At 50.0% G+C, this 18,495-nt stretch overlaps 1 protein-coding gene across 3 annotated transcripts in view; it reads left to right on the forward strand.

Annotated features, from left to right (window-relative positions):
• Window positions 1-18,495, forward strand: part of PPP4R4 (protein phosphatase 4 regulatory subunit 4) — a 1,234,696-nt gene that overhangs the window by 527,162 nt on the left and 689,039 nt on the right. The window lies entirely within an intron of this gene.

Genomic DNA, 18,495 nt, shown 5'->3' on the forward strand with positions numbered 1-18,495 from the left:
GCTGCTGCCACCAGAGGCAGTACCTTCTGTGGCATCCATTGGGGGGACCTGTGGTGGTGCTGTTGTGGGCATGCTGGCTGCTGGGGTGCCTGTTGATGTTCCCTCCTGTGTGCTGCCACTTGATATGTGCTGCTGCCGTGTCTTGATGCGTGCAGCTGAGGTGGAGGGTCTTTGGCCGTCGGTCTTGGCCCTCTTTGCAGGTGTGCTGGTAGGGGTGTCCTGGAGCTCGTCGTTTGGATCGGACACTGTGGTGGAGTAAAGGAGGGCGAGCGTTATTAATGGGTCTGTGGGAATTGGAATGGCAATGTATCACATGCATTGGGGTGGTACCTGAGGGTGATTTGGGTCGGGGCCTTGGAGGTGCTTTCATTTGTGTGTGGAGTGAGGGTGCAGTTGTTTGGCAGCCTGCAGTTAGGGTGTGCCTGCTGCACGTGTAGTGGGTGTTTTTGGGGTTTTTAATTTTTTATGTATTTATTGTGGTTTTAAAGTGCGCTATCAGGCCAATGTGTGTGGACGTTCTCCTGGCCATGTGTTGCTGTTGCGCTATGTGGACACATGTGAGTCACATGATTGGACATTGTGGATTTGGCATGGTTTTATTTGGGCCACCTACCTGATTCTCCGGATGTCTGCACTCCTTTCTCCATCCCTCCGACTCCCTCTATGCTCTCCATTCCAATGGTGGAGGCACAGATTTCTTCCCAGGGGGTCAACTTGATGGGTGATTCCGACCCTCCCCCGGTGGCTGTGGCAATGTTGCGGTTGGCAGAAAGTATGCTACGGACGCGTATCCGCAGGTCGTCCCACCGTTTCCTGCATTGCTGTGGGTTGCGGGGTGCGGTCCCCACCGCACTTACCCGCTGTGCCACCAGGGCCCATATGGCCTTCTTGTTCGCTAGTGCCGTCCTGGTCATTTGCGTGGAGAAGACGGCGGCGGCATTCTCCTGGAGGGTCTCTGTAAGCACGGTGAGTTCCTCACGGGAGAAGTGGACCTGCCGCTTGCGGTCGCACGCTTTCTTCGCTACTTTTCCCATTTTTCTTGGTTTCACTAGGGTGGATGACGGGTTGGGATGTGTCTCAGGGTGGTGTTTTTAGTGGTTGTGTGTATTTTGTGGTTTTATAGGTGTACGGGGTGTTGTTTCCCGTTCCGGGCCCATGTTTTTACTTCCGTTTCCGTATATTTACGGTCGCCGTACTTTCCGGTTGGCGCTCACTGCGGTGTCCGCTATGATGGGTGGCGGTATTGCACCTAGGGCGCCGTACGGCGGCGGTGTGGGCCGTTTTGGGGTCATTTCCGCCATCGCGGACTTTGCACTTCCGCCATGGCGTGGTGCTCGTGCCCGATGGGTCGGAATGGGCCGCACTTTGCTCCATCGTGCTATGGAGGAAACGCTATTTACGCTGTGGCGGTCCGGTCAGTCACTTTCCACCAGGGTCGTAATGAGGGCCAGTAACTTAGTAGAGCAACTTGAACTCACAAAACCATCAACCAGGATGAACTCGATCTCGATGGAAAAACAAAAATACTTCATAAATGGATCACCGAAACAATCAACAATATCTCCAAGGAAAAACCTTTCACCCCATATCACAAGAGAGCAATGGCAAAATGGTTTACTCCCCTCCTTGGCGCCATGAAAAGGAAACGCAAGAAGCTCGAACTAGAATGGAGAAAATATTATGACCAAGCAAAAAGAATCATAATTTCAACGACAACTCCGCTCGTGCAAAAAGGAAATCCAAATGGCCAAAATAATACGACAACCGAATCACCAAAGCCGCAAACACCCAAATGGAACTGTTCAACATCATAAACGAAATGAAGAAGCTACTCGGATGCAACAGCATTCCGGTACCCTTAATGCAACTATGCAACAACCTTGCAGACCACTTCCAAAACAAAATCAGCAGCATCCGCCAAATCATACAAAGCAGACCAGTCAACCAAATTACACAACCCACCCCCCAACCAAGAATTATCAGAACAAACTCCAAAACATCCCCAAAATATCAGCAGAGTCAAGCTCATAAGAAATACCAAAAAAGCGAGCTCCCCCAGTGACCCATGTCCTACAGATATATACAAATCAATCCTCACACAGGGCATACCCTTGGAATGTTACAGAAACCTCTTCAACCTATCACTCGCAACAGGGTATATAATGCGATCTTTCAAATCAGCGTACATCAAACCACTCCTCAAGGACACAGCAGGCAACGTGGACGACCTCTCCAACTACAGGCCTATCTCAAACATCCCCATTCCAGCCAAACTAATTGAAACCTACTTCTATGGACTAAAATAGGAACACATAGAAAAACACCAAATACTGGTCCAGGCACAAGTCGGCTTTAGACACAAGAAAGGAATGGAGATGGCACTCCTCTCAATCTGGGATGATCTAAAGACAAATGCAGACTCCAACACAAGTTCAGCCCTGATACTTCTGGACCTCTCTGCAGCGTTCGACACAGTCAGCCATGACATCCTCATCAACAGACTAGAAGAAATAGGAATCACTGACCTAACCCTACTCTGGATTAAATCATTCCTAACAAATAGAACCGAAACAATCTGGATTAAACCTTTCAAATCCACTCCAAGAGACACCAACCACAAGGATCGTCCCTATCCCCACTGCTCTTCAATATCTACCTGACTCCACTAATAAAGCTCATTAGAAGACATAGTTTTACATGCTACAATTACACAGATGACACACAAATCATGTACAAAATGACGCACAAGAAGAAAACACAACGATGGAAGGCTGTCTACAAGAACTCTATGAATGGATGAACACAAACAGCCTCAAACTCAACCCAGGCAAAACAAATAATGGTTATAGCCAAAAACCGGGAACCATCCCATGGCCCAGAGAACTAGGAACTTCACTGATGCCGTTGACGACAGTCAAAAACCTTGGAGTTCATCTCCCTCATCATGCCCAGAATGGACTATGCCAACAGCCTATACCTTGGAATGCCGAAACGCCTATTAAAGAAACTGCAACGCATCCAAACCGCAGTGGCCAGACTCCTGCTCAGACTACCACAAAGGGACCACATCTCCCCAGCACTAAAAATGCTACATTGGCTACCCGTCAAACAGTAAATAAGGTTCAAAACACATAACGCACAGAGCTATCCATTGCCAAGGAGCCAAATTCCTACAAAAGAATATAACCATCTGCCAACCGGTAAGACCACTCAGATCAAGCAACGACATTCGCCTAGAACCAAAACCATAGAAAAAAGAAAACTTGGGGGATGGGGCGGGAGTGGGGGGAGGAAGGGGTTGTCTTTCTCCCACCTGGTAGCAAAAACGTGGAACCGCCTCCCAAAAGACATACACAATACAAAGGATCACCTAAAATTCAGAAAACTACTTAAAACGTGGCTGTTGACATCAGAATCGGGAGGGAACGACTAGGAAAAACAAAGACTCCACTCGAAATAGAGCACACCTCATCAAGCATACATGGTAGGAACAAGCCAGAGAGCGATCCCAAGAAAGAACCACCCTTTCATCACCCCTCTCGAGTCGCTACCCCAGAGTCAGGAACCCCGGCTGTAGCCAGAGGTGCATTAACCAAGAACGGGCCTTAGTGCACACGGTCCTCGGTTGGTGGGGGTAGCACACAAACTCAGGGAGACAACCGAAACCCCCAATCACTAGCCATCTCCAGCCCAGGGGGGGCGGGAACCCACACAACCCCGTGCCCACAAACCACTAGACAATTACAAAAGAAAACCACCATCACGCACAATACCTGGCGAGCAGACCACTCAAAACACTCAACACACAGCACAGACAGAGACGAAGAGCACAGAAGTCCAAAGCAACAAGGTAAGAAGAAGCCCTACTAACCCAACCCTAAAACAATCAAGTTCTGCATACACTTATCAAACACAAACACCTGTGTGGACAGCAAACCGCACGCACTTCACCACAGTGAAATGACAAAAAAAACACACACAGCCATACACAACAGCACACAGGAATCTACTGAGCCGCAAACCGCACCAAAGGTCAGCAAACTGTGCAAACCAAGCTATCAACTGGACATCACAACTCTCACTCTACCTTTTCCTGCTATACCCTTCTAATTCCCCACACTCTTTTTTTAAAAATTTGTTTTTTATTGACAATATACATATAAGGATGGGCGTGACAGCCGACCCAACCAGCAAAACAATCAAAATGAACCAGATCTTCAATGATATTTTCTCTTTTTTACAATAACTCCCTTCCCCATTTCCCTCCTCCCATCCCAACCCCCCAATAGATCAACATGCCAAGTTTTGGGGTGTTGCAAACTTTTGGAAACTTAGGGGAGAACACTTGCATACCATATGATTGTTAAAAGTACCACTTGAGACAGTGGGGTCCGACCAAAAGACAATTGAACAGGAAACATCTCGGGTCCTTGGGGGATGTAAAAACATGTACCATATCAAAGCAGCTCAGTATTCATTCTACAAACGCATGGAAATACAATCATCATGGAGAAGAACTGCAGTCCATTCCTGTAGAAAATCAGCCATAGTATCGTTTGCTATTGCAGTAAGTTTTTCGTATACAAAAATCGACCTAAGTTTACAGAGCCATTCCTCCTTGGAGGGGGCCAGGGCGCTCTTCCATTTTTGGGCTAGCGCCAGCCTCCCCGCTCGTAGCATGTCCCCAATGACCTTGGGATAAACATTCGATTCTGTCTCCGGCATAGGAGTGCCCAGTAGAATTTCCAACGGGTGTAGGGAAGGGCCAAACCCCTCGATATCTTTAATCCAGCTGAGTAATTCCGACCAGTAAACCTGTATTACCGGACAACCGCACCACATGTGAAACCAGGTTCCTCCAGGGGGACACATCTCTAAACATCTTGGACAACAAGGCCGGGGGGCGGTGCCACGAATGGAGGATTTTAAAGCTATGTTCCATGGCAGCGGTATACAGAGAACCCGTAAAGATACTTTTAAAGACAGCCCTCCAAGTGTGATCATCCAATGGCATGCCCAGCCTTTCTTCCCATATGTTTTGTCTACCCTCTAGGTCCGCTGTTATCAAAACACTATAAAACTTAGACAATGAACCCTTTCGAGTTGTACTTTTAGCCAGGATAGTTTCAAAAGGAGTGAGGGAGTGTCTAAGCTGGTCAGCCCAGCGAGGGTGGGTCAAAATCCCCTTCAAACGTAGATATTCAAAGACCGTGGGGGGTCTATCTGCCAGTGCCTCGATCAGGTTGTCATACTCTATGAAGCCCTCTTCACGTGAGAGCTGAGAGACCGTCTACAAGCCCATGTCTGACCAGGCCTGAGTGTCTCGGAAAACCCTAGAGCCCAGGTCAATGGGGGGGGCCCCAGAGCGAGGACAAAGGGGAAGGCCATGAAGACAGTTGTTTATTAGCTTTATTAGGCTTCCATACTGCCCACAGGGCTGCCAGGGTGGGATGTGTTCTGAGCTGAGAAGGGAGAGCCTTAGGAGGGGCCCACAAAAGGTCTCTAACTTTTTTCGGGTGGGTGTGAATGTCCTCGACATAAGTCCAATATGTTCCCATATCATCCTGCATATGCTCCAACATCACCCGGAGCTGGGCTGCTTTATAATAGAGCCGGATGTCGGGGAGACCAAAACCACCATAAAACTTTGGGAGGGTCAGGGTGGAGGTTTTAACTCTCAACCTCTTACCGTTCAAAATTAATTGGAGGACACGGGACTGAAGCACCTCAAAAAAGGTCTCGGGTATCACGACTGGAAGCGCTGCGAAGAGGTAGTGGAGGCGGGGCAAAATATTCATCTTCACCGTGACCATGCGCCCAAGCCAGGAAAGCGTGAGGGGTGCCCCACCGTCTGAGGTCGCTGCTAACCTGAGCAAGGATCCCCGGGAAATTGCACTGGTATAGTTGGGATAGATCTCTGGGGATGGTGGTGCCCAGGTACCTAGTGGATTTCCGTTCAATTCTAACCCCCAGAATGTCGGCGTCACTTCCGATGTCTCGATCCCTGTAACGCTCACCTGGTTCCCACGGAGGCGCGGCGTCGAAGGCGCAGAACTCTGAAGATGGACAGGAAGGGCCCCTCTATTCTGGCTTCCCTGGCTCGTTGGATACCCTCCTTAGGGTTTGGAAGGATGAGCTCTCCATCCTGCTTCTGATGCAGGGGCGCGTTGAAACCCAGTTACTTCACTGGATTGAGGATTGATGGGAATTCAGGTAAGCTTGACTGTTCAGGTAAGGCGCTGTAAAAGTTCTGTTCAAAAGTTCAAGCTTAATAATAATGTTCGTTGTCTAATTGCAGCAAGCGCTAATGCTTATGTCTTTTTCCCCTTAGGGGCCGGGGTTCGGAGTGCCGGAGATATGGCGCCGACCCGAAGTGAAACAGTTCTGGATGAGCGCTCAGGTAATGTCTTTGCATTCGCTCATTCAATGTCTTTGTCTTTTTTCCCCATAGGGGCCGGGGTCCGGAGATGCCAGGAAGCGGCAGGACCCGAAATGCAGTGGGAATAATCCAACAGGTAAGACTTAAAAGGAAACTGAGCTTTCCTTAGTCCTTTTCTCCCTCTCACCTTTGTTCTTGTCTTTTTTCCTCTAGGCGCCGGGGCGTAGCTGAATCCGGAAGATTGCTGCTGAAGATGGAAGCGCCTTGCAAAGGTGAGTAAAATGCAGCGCTGCAGCGATCTGAACAAAATGCCTTTAAAATGATATCTTCCTTTTCAGGGCCGTTGGAGAAATGACTCCGGGATGCAGATTTAGCAGGTAAGGGCTTTTCTTCTCCTATTCTCTTCCTTTCTCTCCTTGCAGGTGTTCCAGGGTGCTGGCAGGCGTGGCTGAAGTCAGGATGCAGGAGCTGACACGGTGAGCGTCCAGCTGCTAGGTTCAGAACAACGCGAAGCACGTGTGGCTGTTCGGGTGGGGTTTAAATAGCCTTGGAAGAAGTTCCTGGTATGTATCCTTCCACCAATCAGGTATGTATCCTTCCCCGACCACACCTGGGTGGTGAAGTAGTCCTACAGGTAAAGTAGTCCCATTCAGGCCTCAAGAGGGCCTGGATGAAGCAGCAAGGTCTGCATCAGGTAAGTGTGCACCCAAGCACTTAAACACATATCCTCTTCTATGAGCCTGGCGCCTAAGGCGCCAGGACTGGGGTCCGCTATGAGCCTGGCGCCTAAGGCGCCAGGACTGAGTCCAAAGGGCCCCGACTTGGGCCCGCTGAGACTTCCCTGGGGAAAATGTCTGCCTCTGGAGTTGCTGGGCCCGGCCTGGCTCCTTGGAGGTAGGCATCATGACAGTACCCCCCCTCAAGGCCCCTCCCAAGGTCTTTTCCTCCGGGGGTTTTGGTTTGTGCGGGAATCTTCGATGGAATCGTTGAATTAATCGTGGTGCGTGAACATAGTTACTGGGTTCCCAAGATCTTTCCTGAGGTCCATATCCTTTCCAATCAACAAGATAGAAGAGTTTCGACTTAACTATCTTGGAATCTAAAATGTCTTTCACTTCGAATTCTAATTCTCCATCAATTTGGACAGGGCCTGGGGGCTCAGACAGTCTGGTTCCAGGTTGTACTGGTTTTAGAAGAGATGCGTGAAAAACGGGATGAATCCGCATGTTGGATGGTAAATCGAGTTTAAAGGCCACTGGGTTGATAATAGCTTTGATGGGGTAAGGCCCAATGAATCTGGGATTAAAAGTTCGCTGACCCTTGAGGGGTAGATGTTTAGTTGCTAGCCATACCTGATCTCCTACTTGGTAAGGAGGAGTTTTACTTCGGTGCAAATCAGCGTTTTCTTTATACTTTTTCTTGGCTTGCTGTAAGTGGGTTGTAGCTTCTTTGAAGGCTTGGGTTATTGTGGAATGTAGGTGATTTACTGCAGGCATCTCCAGGGTCAGAGGTGGATCTAGGTCAGAGGTCCGAGGATGGTGACCATACAGGGTATAAAAAGGAGTCTGTCCGGTTCCAGAATGCACTGAATTGTTGTATGCATATTCTGCAATCCAAAGGATGTCTTTCCAATTTAACTCAGATTGGTGTAACATGCACCGCAGATATTGCTCGAGAGTCTGATTGGTTCTCTCGGTTTGTCCGTCGGTCTGGGGGTGGTGGCTGGTGGATAACCGCACGTCTATTTGTGCTAGTTGGCAACATTTCTTCCAAAAGTGTGAGATAAATTGACTTCCACGGTCTGAGACTAATATGGAAGGGAAACCATGTAACTGCACTATATTTTCCATAAATTCCTTGGCCAAGGTGGAAGCTGACGGCAATCCTTTTAAAGGGATAAAATGGGCCATTTTGGAGAATAGATCCACTATTACGAGAATCGTGTTGTAACCACCACAAGGAGGCAGGTCAGTTATAAAGTCCATTGACAAGGTGTGCCAAGGTGCTGGTGGAATGTCCAAAGGTTGAAGTAGGCCGGCTGGCCTTTTCTTTTGACTCTTATTTTGGGCACAGATTCCGCAAGACAACACAAATGACTTTGTCTTTTCTCCAAGAAGGCCACCAGAAGTGGCGTTTGATCTTTTCTTCTGTTCTCGCGATACCGGGGTGTCCTTCCATTAATGATTCATGATGACGGGTAATGACAAGTTCCTGCAATTCTTTACTTGGCAGAAATAACCGCTCTTGTAAGTAGGGTAAATCATCCTTAACGGTGTAGTGAGGACCCTTTTGACTCCATTCCAGTAAGGCAGAAGAGTCAAAAAGCTGTTTTACTTGAGCTTGGATGTCCTCAATGGTTTGCAATGAAGTCAAGCCCAGAATTCTTTGTTCCGGTATGATTGGCACAGGTTCTAAACTCGAATTGGGTTCTTCCATGCCTATCCGGGATAAGGCATCTGCCTTACCATTCTTGCAGCCAGGGCGATAGGTAATTACAAAATCAAATTCTGCAAAGAATAAAGCCCATCGGAGTTGTCGCGAAGATTGAGCTTTGGCCGTCTTTAAATGCTGCAAATTTCTGTGGTCCGTAATTACGGTGATGGTGTGTCTTGCACTGAGAAGATAGTGACGCCAAGCCTTGAAAGCTGATTTAATAGCCAGTAGTTCTTTGTCGGTAATTGCGTAATTGAGTTCAGGTGGAGAGAATTTTCTGGACCAAAAGGCTACAGGGTGTAGTTGGTTAGTTTCTGGGTCTCTTTGCGACAGGACAGCTCCCATGGCCGAACTGGATGCATCGGTTTCCACGATGTAAGGGAGATCTGGGCGCGGGTGCTTCAATACAGGTGCAGAGGTGAATTTGGTTTTCAGGTCCTGAAAGGCTTGTTCAGCCTCAAGAGTCCATTCAAAGCGTTTATTTTTCTTTAGGAGAGCTGTGATGGGTTGAACAGTTCGAGAAAATTCCGGGATGAACCTTCGATAGAAATTGGCAAAGCCAAGCATGCTTTGCACTCCCTTCACAGAGCTAGGAGATGGCCATTTGAGAATGGCGTCCACTTTCCGCGAGTCCATTCGGATTCCTTGAGGTGTCAGGATGAATCCGAGAAACTCCACTTCTGTGGTATGAAAAACGCATTTTTCGAGCTTGGCAAATAATTTGTGCTGGCGCAATTTCTCAAGAACTGCCCTAACATGGTTTCTGTGATCAGATTCTGAGGAGGAATACACCAGGATGTCGTCAATATAAACGATGACACAAACATCGATAAGTTCCCGAAGAACATCATTCATGAAGTACTGAAAGGCGGCAGGTGCGTTGCACAAACCGAAGGGCATTACTTGATATTCGAAGAGCCCAAATTTGGTGCGGAATGCAGTCTTCCACTCGTCGCCCTCTTTTATACGTACCAGGTGGTAAGCTCCTCGGAGATCTAGCTTGGTGTACACACAAGCATCTTTTACTTGGTCGATAAGCTCAGGTATCAGGGGCAAAGGGTAACGATTCTTAATCGTTATCTGATTTAGGGCGCGGTAGTCAATACAGGCCCTATGGTCTCCTTCCTTTTTAGGTACGAAGAACAAAGCGGAAGAGACTGGTGACTTTGATGGGCGAATGAAGCCATTGGCCAGGTATTGATCCAAATACTGGCGCAAATGCAGGTTCTCAGGTTCAGTAAGAGCATAAATCCTACTACAAGGTAGTTGTGCATTGGGTACCAAGTCGATTTGGCAATCGTAAGATCGATGGGGAGGTAAGGTGTTAGCCTGCTCTTTCTGAAAAACGTCTTGGAATTCTTGGTATTCAGATGGTAGCTGTACAGGGGTGGAAGTTACAGAGGCTAGACCCATAGCTGGATTCCTTGGGTAACAGGTTGGTTCACAATCAGGAAAAGTTATCTTCTTTGCTCGCCAGTCTATTCTCGGATTATGTGTTTCTAACCAAGGGATACCAAGAAGTACTTGAAATTGTGGGGCCTTGATCACATCAAACACGATTGCTTCCCGATGTCCGTCCTGACCCACCAGAGTGATTTCAACTGTGGAATGCGTTACAGGCCCTGAGGCTATTTCGGTTCCATCAACTGTAGTAATTACATCTTGGGTTGCTTTCGGGCGGAGAGGAAGCTTAATCCTGGAAGCCAATTCACGGTGTATGTAATTTCCAATAGCTCCACTGTCTATGTATGCTTTTATAGCATGCAACTGCTGAGGCTGTTTTGGGTTCACAAGCACCATTGGCATGACAAAATGCGAGGTCAAAGAGTTTGTTTTCAAGCTCGGCAAGCGGACCCCTACGCTTGTCGGGCTAGGTCATTTCCCGAACCAGGTGTCAATAACTCGTTATCAGTGGCTCCAACCACCTTCTTGGGTGGTTTAACTGGATAACTTTGAAGAAAGTGACCGGAAGTTCCGCAATACAGACAAAGTTGCATTTGTCGCCTTCTCTCTCGTTCCTTCTGCGTTAATGGTCCTTTAACACTGCCAATTTGCATAGGTTCGGAAACGTCAGTACTCTTGGAGTTAACGTGGGTCTTGATAGGTACTCTGGTTTCATACTTGAGCCGATCTGCTTTTCTATTTTGAAGTCTGTGATCAAGTTGAACCACTAAGTCTATGTAGTCTGCACAGGCCTGGGGTGGATCTACTATCTGAGCTATAACATCTTTAAGCTGTCCGCGCAGGCCTCGATGAAACAATGTGATCCTTTTATTTTCAGGCCATCCGGTTTCCACAACTAGTCTATTAAAGGTGGCGATATAGGACAAAAGATCCTGATTACCTTGTCGTAAGGATAGCAGTTCGTTGTCAAGGGCCTGTCCCTGCGAGTGTCGAGCGAATAATCTTTCCATGCTGGCCTGGAAGCCCTGGAAATCCCAGAGAATGGGATCATCCTGATTTACCAATGGAATAGACCAATCGGCAGCACAGCCACTGAGGTAAGATAGTACAAAGGCTACTTTGGTCTGGCCGTTGGGGAAGGCCCCGGGCCTGCATAAAAAGTGTAAACGGCATTGGTTCATAAAAACGGCATATTTCTTGGGATCCCCCGCAAAACGTTCGGGCGGGGCCAAAGGCATGTGTCCAGGTAGATTGATTTGTACTGGGTTATTCGAACCCATTGTTGTAGAAATATCTCCGGAAACAGGTAAAGGAGTGTGCTCTGCCTGGCCCTGCAATAACCTTTTGGCCAGATCATCAGTTCTTTCCTTGGATAGGATTAGTTCCCTTCTGAGAGCATTAGTCTCCTGGCGGGCTGAGTGCACTTCTGCCCGTAATTCCCCTAAAAGATGGGCCAGGTGATCTGTCTCGGAAGTCTCCATAGCGCCCACGTGGGAAATTGTGGTAAGGCTTCGCGTTCTGTAACGCTCACCTGGTTCCCACGGAGGCGAAGGCGCAGAACTCTGAAGATGGACAGGAAGGGCCCCTCTATTCTGGCTTCCCTGGCTCGTTGGATACCCTCCTTAGGGTTTGGAAGGATGAGCTCTCCATCCTGCTTCTGATGCAGGGGCGCGTTGAAACCCAGTTACTTCACTGGATTGAGGATTGATGGGAGTTCAGGTAAGCTTGACTGTTCAGGTAAGGCGCTGTAAAAGTTCTGTTCAAAAGTTCAAGCTTAATAATAATGTTCGTTGTCTAATTGCAGCAAGCGCTAATGCTTATGTCTTTTTCCCCTTAGGGGCCGGGGTTCGGAGTGCCGGAGATATGGCGCCGACCCGAAGTGAAACAGTTCTGGATGAGCGCTCAGGTAATGTCTTTGCATTCGCTCATTCAATGTCTTTGTCTTTTTTCCCCATAGGGGCCGGAGTCCGGAGATGCCAGGAAGCGGCAGCACCCGAAATGCAGTGGGAATAATCCAACAGGTAAGACTTAAAAGGAAACTGAGCTTTCCTTATTCCTTTTCTCCCTCTCACCTTTGTTCTTGTCTTTTTTCCTCTAGGCGCCGGGGCGTAGCTGAATCCGGAAGATCGCTGCTGAAGATGGAAGCGCCTTGCAAAGGTGAGTAAAATGCAGCGCTGCAGCGATCTGAACAAAATGCCTTTAAAATGATATCTTCCTTTTCAGGGCCGTTGGAGAAATGACTCCGGGATGCAGATTTAGCAGGTAAGGGCTTTTCTTCTCCTATTCTCTTCCTTTCTCCCCTTGCAGGTGTTCCAGGGTGCTGGCAGGCGTGGCTGAAGTCAGGATGCAGGAGCTGACACGGTGAGCGTCCAGCTGCTAGGTGCAGAACAACGCGAAGCACGTGTGGCTGTTCGGGTGGGGTTTAAATAGCCTTGGAAGAAGTTCCTGGTATGTATCCTTCCACCAATCAGGTATGTATCCTTCCCCGACCACACCCGGGTGGTGAAGTAGTCCTACAGGTAAAGTAGTCCCATTCAGGCCTCAAGAGGGCCTGGATGAAGCAGCAAGGTCTGCATCAGGTAAGTGTGCACCCAAGCACTTAAACACATATCCTCTTCTATGAGCCTGGCGCCTAAGGCGCCAGGACTGGGGTCCGCTATGAGCCTGGCGCCTAAGGCGCCAGGACTGAGTCCAAAGGGCCCCGACTTGGGCCAGCTGAGACTTCCCTGGGGAAAATGATGTCTGCCTCTGGGGTTGCTGGGCCCGGCCTGGCTCCTTGGAGGTAGGCATCATGACAATCCCCTAGACCCATGGGCATGATGCTTGATTTGGACGTGTTTATTTTCAGTCCAGAAAAGGAACCGAAGTAGTGTACAAGATCAAATAACCCGGGTAGGGAGTCTTGAATATTTGTTAGGTAGCCCCGAATGTCGTCTGCAAATAAGGATAGCTTAAAGTCACAATCACCACACCGTATTCCCGTGATTTTCGGGTCGTTCCTAACCGCAATGGCCAGGGGCTCCATTGCCAAAGCATACAATAGGGGCGACAGGGGGCATCCCTGCCGGGTGCCTCTAGAAAGGGAAAAGGGCTCTGAAGTGCCTCCGTTGACCAGCACTCTCGCCGAGGGACCATTGTATAGTGCTGCGACCCACCCACAAAAATTGTCTCCCAGACCCATCTTTCGGAGAACCCTGCCCATGTAAGGCCACTCGACGCGGTCGAAAGGCCTTTTCTGAGTCTAGCGAGAGAAGGTACCCCTCCACTCCCTGTCTAGATGCCTCGTGCAAAAAGTCGAGAGTTTTTCTTATATTATCTGATCCCTGGCGACCCGGGATGAAGCCCACTTGGTCTCCATGTACTAGGGTAGGGAGGAGCTTTGCTAGTCTATTCGCTAGGAGCTTAGCCAATATTTTAACATCGGTGTTAAGGAGGGATATGGGGCGATATGATTGGCAATAGGAGGGATCCTTGCCCTCTTTAGGCAGGACTACGATTAAAGCAGACATCAGCGTGGGTTGGAGGGTGCCTTGATCCAGTGCAGCATTGAACATCTTAGCCATGAATGGGGCAAGCGTGGACCTGTAGGTCTTATAAAACTTAACTGTAAAGCCATCGTCCCCCGGGGCAGTGCCGCTCTTTAAAGAGGATATGGTGTCTATTACTTCTTCCGGGGAAATGGGGTGTTTGAGAGAATCAGCCTTGTCAGGAAGAAGGCCCGGGATGGGAAGGGAGTCCAGGAAACTGTCAACATCATTCCCATCCCCCGTATATTCCGAGCAATACAATTTTTCATAATATAGCCTGAATTGTTCTGCTATCTTGCTATCCCTCACGGTCGAGTCCCCTTCCAGGGTGTGTAATGAATTCACCCTCCTACTGTTCCTAAATTCACGAAGTCTCCAGGCCAATATCTTATCCTCCTTTTCCCCCTTTTCCATATACTTCTGTTTCAGAAATGAGAGCTTCCTTTCCGTTTGTCCCACCTGGAGGTCCGCCAACTTAGATCGCAACCCCTGCAGTTCCTCCCATTGCCCGGGAAACATCTGTGTTTTCAACTTCCCCCCCGGTTGGATAGCCTCTATCTTTTCCTTTAACAATTTTTCCTCACGGTCCCTCTCCCTTTTTCTCCCAGACCCTATACCAATAAGGGTGCCTCTAATAGTTGCCTTAAATGCCTCCCATACTCCCATAGTACCAACCTCCCTGTTGTCATTAAGGGTGAAATAATCTTCTATGGCTGCTAGGAGGGATTGGCGTATCTCCTTGTCTTGCAGGAGGAGGTCGTTACACCTCCACCGGGATCCGGTTGCCGGGGCAGGGGGAAGGCCAATCCTAAGCTTTACCATATCGTGATCCGTCCAGGGGACGATCTCCACACCCGAGTTCGAGACCTCTCCCTGCAGCGAGGAATCAACCAGGATGTAATCTATACGAGAGAAAACAGCATGTGGCTTTGAATAGTATGTGTAATCGGGGTTCCGACCCCGCTTGGGTATACACGTGTCACACAGACCCAGTTCCCCATTCACTTCCTGGAAGGCCAACGCCAATTTCTTGTGGAGACGGATGTTGGGGCAGGGATTATCAGACTTTCTATCCCTCTCGGGGCAAAGCACCATGTTAAAATCCCCACCCACCAGTAGGGTGCCCTCAGAAAATGACATTATTATCCCTTTCATTCCCTCCCAGAAGGTGTCCTGCGCTTCATTCGGAGCATATATGCAGACCAATGTGAACAAGCGGCCCCGCACTTCCTCCTTTACCATGAGATACCGACCATCCGGATCCGCTTTTGAGGCTTTAAACACAAAATGGGCCCCAGGGGAGACCAACAAAGCTACTCCCCGCTTCTTTGCCTGGGAAGAAGCTGTGAACATCTGATCAATGGTCTTGGCCTTGAGCTTAGGCTCCTTTCCCCGAACCCAATGAGTCTCCTGCACAAAGAGAAAGTGAAGCTGCAGCCTTGCAAATTCCCTCACAATTAGCGACCTCTTTGTAGGCGAGTTAAGCTCGCGGACATTCAATGACCCCACTGTCAAGAATTGGAGTGAATCATCCATTAAAACACAGGTAAAGGCTCATAGCTCCATTCTTAGAACAGCAAGCGTTGCTGCTCCCACAATGCTTCCGCAACCCACTTACGGCTCGAGAAAGCCCCAGGGGTGCGAGAAAAACCAAAAAACTTGGCGCGCCATAACTGTAACCCCAGCAACCCAACTCCCCCTCTCCCCCCCCTCTCCCTCCTCCCCCCTCATCGCCTGGATGTTCCATGGCTTCATCCAATCGCCAGACCAGGCCACCATTGTCTCCCCCTCCGGGCTTATTAACTCTTTATAAACAACTCGAGCCCCCCTCCACCCCAGGATCAACGCAGTTCACAAACAGTTACATCACCCTCCATTCACAAAGTCAAATGCCGGTTTATTCGTCTGGTGCCAAGAGCTCGATTCAGTTATTCGGAAGGTCCGGGGAGGCTGGGGCCACTCTCCTAAATTTCCTTTGGCCACGAACTCTGCGCCTTTCCCTTGGAGCTTTGTTCCCTTTTGGGCCTGTCTGGGTTCGCTCACGGTCCTGCTCCCCCATCTCCACGTTTGAATTGTCCAAAAGTTCGCCCGACACTCTCTGGATATCGTCCTCAGTGATCAGGGCATACTTGTAGCCCTCGAACTCGAAAGAGAGCGAGAATGGGTATCCCCACCTGTATCGGACCCCCCTGGACTCGAGCATCTTCGTCAACGGGGAACAGAGGCGACGTCTTGCAAGGGTGAAGGCCGACAGGTCTTGATACACCGAGATCTGGGCCCCTTCCCACTCCACCGGGCCCTTTTTGCGAGCCAGTTCGAGGATCCTGCTTTTCTCGGAGAAGTAATGAAAGCGAACTAGAACGGATCTGGGGTCTCTAGAGGATGCGCCCGCTCTATGGGCCCTGTCAATGGTGGGTTCGTTGGTGTTGGCCCCCTCGAATAGCACTCCTATTACTGCATTGATAGATTTGATGATGTCTACTTGCTTTTCGCCTTCGTGTTCCGGAAAGCCTAGGAAACGTAGGTTACAGCGGCGTTCCCTATTCTCCAAATCATCCATTTTTAAGGAGCATTTCTCTTCTCTCCTCTCGAGCTCCGACAGGCGCATGTCAAACTGTGTCTCAAAGATGTCGCTCGAAGCTGTATTGTTCTCCAGTGCCTGAACCCTGTCATCAATATTGTCCACTTTTTTATCTAAGGTGTCCAGTCGTAGAGCAATATCCGCCCTAAAGCCTCTAATTTCCTCCAGTAGGGCCGCCATGCCCCTGGTGACTGTGCTTGTATCAGCAGATTCCTGTTGCGTCTGGGCTGCCATTTCAGGGGGTATCAGGGGATCGGGGAGCGTGTGGCGAAACTTCTGTAGAGATTCCTTCCAGTTCATAGACTCTCCCCAAGCATCCCTGCTCCGTGGGGGCCTCCCCCAAAAGCTTGTGCCCAAGGTGACCCGCTATCACACACGCATACAACGCCACAGGGAGCGAGGGCCAATGTCAGCCGAGGGGCGAGGAGCGGAGACCCAGCAACGGGGGTCCGAGTCCCCGACTAATGCACTCCTGTGGGTATGGGTTTCTCTTCCGCAGGGTTCCCACCTCCCCTCTCACCCCCGAACTGTATAACTTCACTCCCATCGGAGCAGTGGCAGTACTTAATGTTCCAGAGGCTGGGCGCGGGAAGGACCAATCCCAAAGCCCTTGTGTCTGTACCCCGGTGTGGCCTGCTGAGGCCGATCTCTCCCAACTGGGCCCTGAGTGCCCGTTCTGTCTGCCTGGGAGCCGCTGTACTCGGGGGACAACCTGCTGCCCGAGACCCCTCCGGGGCTCAGATGTACGCCAGGGGCTCTCCCCAGCCTCACTCTCGCCTCTTCCCGTGACACCTTCAGTCTCCCGGAGGTCTTCCTGCCCGGGCCTGCACCTCCTTGGCGCAAATTCGCCACTCAGCCAGTGGGAGTCCGTGTGCTGCGTGTGTAGGCCAGTGCGAGGCTCCGCCTGCCTCCCACGCACTGCCGACACCAATTCCTGGAGCTCCAGTTCGCCCTACGCGGGTTCACCAAGCACCGCTCAGTCCTGTGGGGGCCCCCACGCTCCTTCCTTCTCCTTGTACTATAGGCCTCGCCCAGGCCTGCAACTCCACGGCACTTTCGTAGTACCGCCTCCGGTTCCCCGATGCGCACTAGGCAGGGGGGGGGAGCCGCCTGTCAGGGTAGCCGGCCGAGCCCTACCACAGGCCTCGCTCAGGCCCGGGTTTGCCATAGATTCTTGCGGAGCCGCAGGGGGGAGGGGCTTCTGTCCCTCTAAACTCTGAAGCTCTTATCTCCGGGACGGTTCCTCCCCGGGGGCTCAAATTTGGGCCAGGGGTGCCCGGCTCACTCAGATGGGTGGGGGTGGTGCCAGCTTCTCACTCCGGGGGGGGGCTCAGGTCCCCCGATCAGTGCCCTGTAGAGGAGACGAGCCGAGATGCGTTAGAACATCTCCGTGCCCCCTGGTGGATCTCTCCCCACACTCTTACCTTTCTGATCTTCTAGAGTGCCAGGGGACCACCGCGGTGGTGATAGTGTGTGGTACAAATGATCTTCATGAACACAAATAAGAAAAAACGAAGCAAACCATTCTGAGAAATTGTGTTTTGAAAATCCATAAAGCGTTCCCCAGTGTTAAAGAATCTATGTGATGTGATCACCGCGCCGCCCGTAATTCTGCCTACGAAAATGTCGACTACAATTACAGTGCGGCGCAGTGAACAAATAGATCACTTTTGTCCACCTTCCCTGCCACACAATCCTCAAAACCGCACCCTCCCCAATTACCTTTAATACAGTGCACTTCTGTGTGCGCTGCCGACATCCTTGTACCCCTGCGGCGTCAGTTCCTCACACTTACGTGTGGCAGTGCTAATGTCGCAGGGTCGTTTTTTTGTGTTTTTTTTTATCATCTTATCTGCCGCTTACCATAATGGTAAGAGGGGCAAACCCTCAACTCCTGTTACTGCATCCATTATTGGAGCATCTGGGGCTAAACTCTACATATGATAGCACATGCGTTTTTTTCTTTCCCCCTTCTTTGTTTTTTCTCCCGGTGCTGGCGAACAGTTTCAGGCTTATTTATGCCCTTCGTCCATGCCGGGGGTCTGCAACCTGTGGCTCTCCAGATGTTTTGGACTACTGCTCCCATGATCCCTCACCATTGACTATGCTGGCTACGACTAGTGGGATTTGTAGTCCAAAACATCCGACTAGGAGGATTGCACACTCGGGGC

The sequence above is a fragment of the Ambystoma mexicanum genome, chromosome 14, assembly GCF_040938575.1.
Source record: "Ambystoma mexicanum isolate Mex_15411 chromosome 14, UKY_AmexF1_1, whole genome shotgun sequence".
Classification (NCBI taxonomy): Eukaryota; Metazoa; Chordata; class Amphibia; order Caudata; family Ambystomatidae; genus Ambystoma; species Ambystoma mexicanum.